The sequence below is a fragment of the Mus musculus genome, chromosome 1, assembly GCF_000001635.26.
Source record: "Mus musculus strain C57BL/6J chromosome 1, GRCm38.p6 C57BL/6J".
Lineage (NCBI taxonomy): Eukaryota > Metazoa > Chordata > Mammalia > Rodentia > Muridae > Mus > Mus musculus.
The window spans coordinates 92613333-92616270 of NC_000067.6; positions in this window are offsets into that span (position 1 = coordinate 92613333).

Sequence of the window (2938 nt, forward strand, 5' to 3'; positions counted from 1 at the left end):
TTAACTTCTTATATTCTATTAGCATAAACATGAATATTTATAAGGCGATTTGACAGGCATGCCTTGTGCAGTGGACAGTGGTTATTGCAGAGATCTCATAGCTGGTCAAAGTACTGAGAATAAACAACTGTTGAAAGCTCACCCCCAAACGGAACATCTCTCTTACGCCATCTAAGGCTCAAGAAACCTTACAGAGAAGGGAAAGACTTAATGTAAGATCAAGAAGATGAGGCATTGTTTTCCGTGCACAGCATAGCCAGTGTGCTCTTGAGTCTCAGCAGCTGTGATTCCTTCACTTGCACAAGGTGGGTGTGACTAGGTTTACAGTATCAGATGTGAAACCTCTCCTGTAGTGTGGGCCTCAAATCCAATCAGAATATGGTTGGTTTCTTGCACCACGATTGCGCTGGTGGGCTCATGTTACGTGGCAAGTCAGTAAGCATGCAGTGTCCACCACTGAGTACAGTCAAGGGTGATAATTCTCAGGCAGCCTGCGCAGCACTTTCTGCTGCTATAGCATCCAAGCAGCCAACCCCTGAGCTTGTAGCTCAGTTCCAGCTTGATTCCTCTCTGCCCTACCAAAGCATGTGACATCTTCATCCACCTTCTTTATACATTTTAAGACATTCTTGACTATAGACAACATATTCTTCACCTGTCCTGATTGACTGAACATTTTATTATGACACATCTCTTTATAGGTGAACATCTTCCTTAATCCCTGCGATAACAGATAATCAAAGTTTTCATGACAACAATTTCAGGCATTTTCCTTCCATATTTTCTAAATATTCATAGGAAAGTTGTGTCTCTTCCACACCAATTAGGCTCTTACGTCCAAGCTGGCACAACTCTGGATCACTGTTGGGCTCTCATTTGTTTGTGTTTGCTTCTGAGACAGGGTCTCACTAGTAGCTCAAGCTGGATTCGAACATGTGACCCTCCTGACACAGCCTCCACAGTTAATGATTACTGCCATAGACCACCATGCATATCCTGATACTTTGCACTGATTCATGCTTTCATTCTATTTACTTGATTATGAAGCCAAATTAAAGTGACTCCAAATGGGTAAAAAAGAGACCATTTTATTTTATTTTATTTTATTTCATTTATATGTGTTTAATGACAGGCTACATATCTGCATGAACATTTATAAAGAACAGTTTGTATAAATATTACATGATAAAAGTTTGTTTCATACCTATTTTGAATTTCATTATATATGTTAATCCTGTATTACTTTTGTTCTTAATGGTATACATTTTTCCTGAAATATATAAGAAAATATCATATCATTTTAGCTCAAGCAAATTCACAATTACAGTGGAGTGAAACACGGATCTGCTCTTGGGTTCTTGCTGACACAAAAAGTAATGACCACTAGAGGGTAATGATGAGCCAACTTGGCATTATGAGATGGTCTCTAAAGAGGTAGATGGAGCCAAATGTTTTCCAGCATTTCCCACATAAGTGTACACATGAGGACATGAAGGCCAAAATTAAATGTATAGTCTCCTTTAAGATCCAAAGAAAATACAAAGGTTCTTTCTCAGAGGACAGTATTTATCTATGCACCAAAGAACAATCTGTTCTATTCACAGAACACTATCGCTGCCACCATTTTGGAACCCTCATTGAATTAATGAAACTGGGCAGTGCCATCCGTGACTGTTTCCATACAGAAGAAAACAAACAGGTACAACTTCTTCTGAGAAGAGTCCTATGCCTACCACTATACAGATGGTCAACGATGCCTAAATAATGATAATAACTATAACTGGATTCCAATCAGGGCTCTAGATTCAACTGACAGGGGACAGACAGGATGGAGCTGTGTCTCAGAGCATCAGTGGAATGACACTATTACGTTTGCTCCATGGGAGAGTCTACATATCTATTTTAAAAATAAATGCAACCATCATCCTCTGCTTCTTCATAAACAATAGCAACAAAATAAAGTGATAGGAGAGCCCTGCGTAGAAGCCATCACAGATCTGAAAGATCATTGTTTGAGCTTATTTGAAGAGCTGCACAAAAATCACATCATATAATGAGGTTGTAGCACGTGTGGATGCTGATGGATACTTGATGACATCGGGGAATTATTTTCCATTAGAGAATGGAAATGCTACTGGGCACCCTTCTAAAAAATAAATGCTTTACATTTTAAAGCTGCACAGAAAATACATATTAAAGAAATTATATGATGTCTGCTACTTGTTTTGAGATAATGCAAGGCTCTGGGTGCTGGGGTGGGGGAGGGGAGATTCCATAGTACTTGCCCAAGCTCACTGAGATGATTACTATTAAAGTTGAATGAGTGGTACTTAAAGCTTGCTATGCTAGTCTGCTTTTGTGCATATTGTAAATTACCATAATCATAGCTGCCAGATTGTCTCTTTTCATATAATTTTTTTTCCTTAGAGGCAGAGAATCACTGTGTAGCCCCGGATGGTGTCAAATGCCTAGTCCTCTTGCCTCCACCTTCCAAGGGCTGGGACTCCGGGCACTCCTTGTGGCTCACACCTGCACACTTCCATGTTAGATCTTCTCCATTCTTTTGCTTCTAAATTGCTCTTTAACCATCCAATTCTCCATTCTTCCTTGAAAATCATCTTCTCTCACCACCGCCTCTTCTCTGTAGGACCACGGGCTCTGACAGATGTTGTGAGTCACAGAGTAAAAGTTGGGTCACTCATTCATTTGTTTTATTTTGTGACCAAATTAAAAATGTTGCTAGATGCTAAAGTGCTATTTTATATAAAATATGACTTAAGACTCTGCTTCCAATGTTGGTGTTTTAGTCACATTGCTGTGATTGACCAAAGCCAACCTCAACAGGGCTGTCTCAGCTTGCTTTCTATTGCTGTGATAAACGATCATTACCAACTTGGCAGAGGAAAGGTTTTATTTGGCTTACTCATCCTGAGTCATG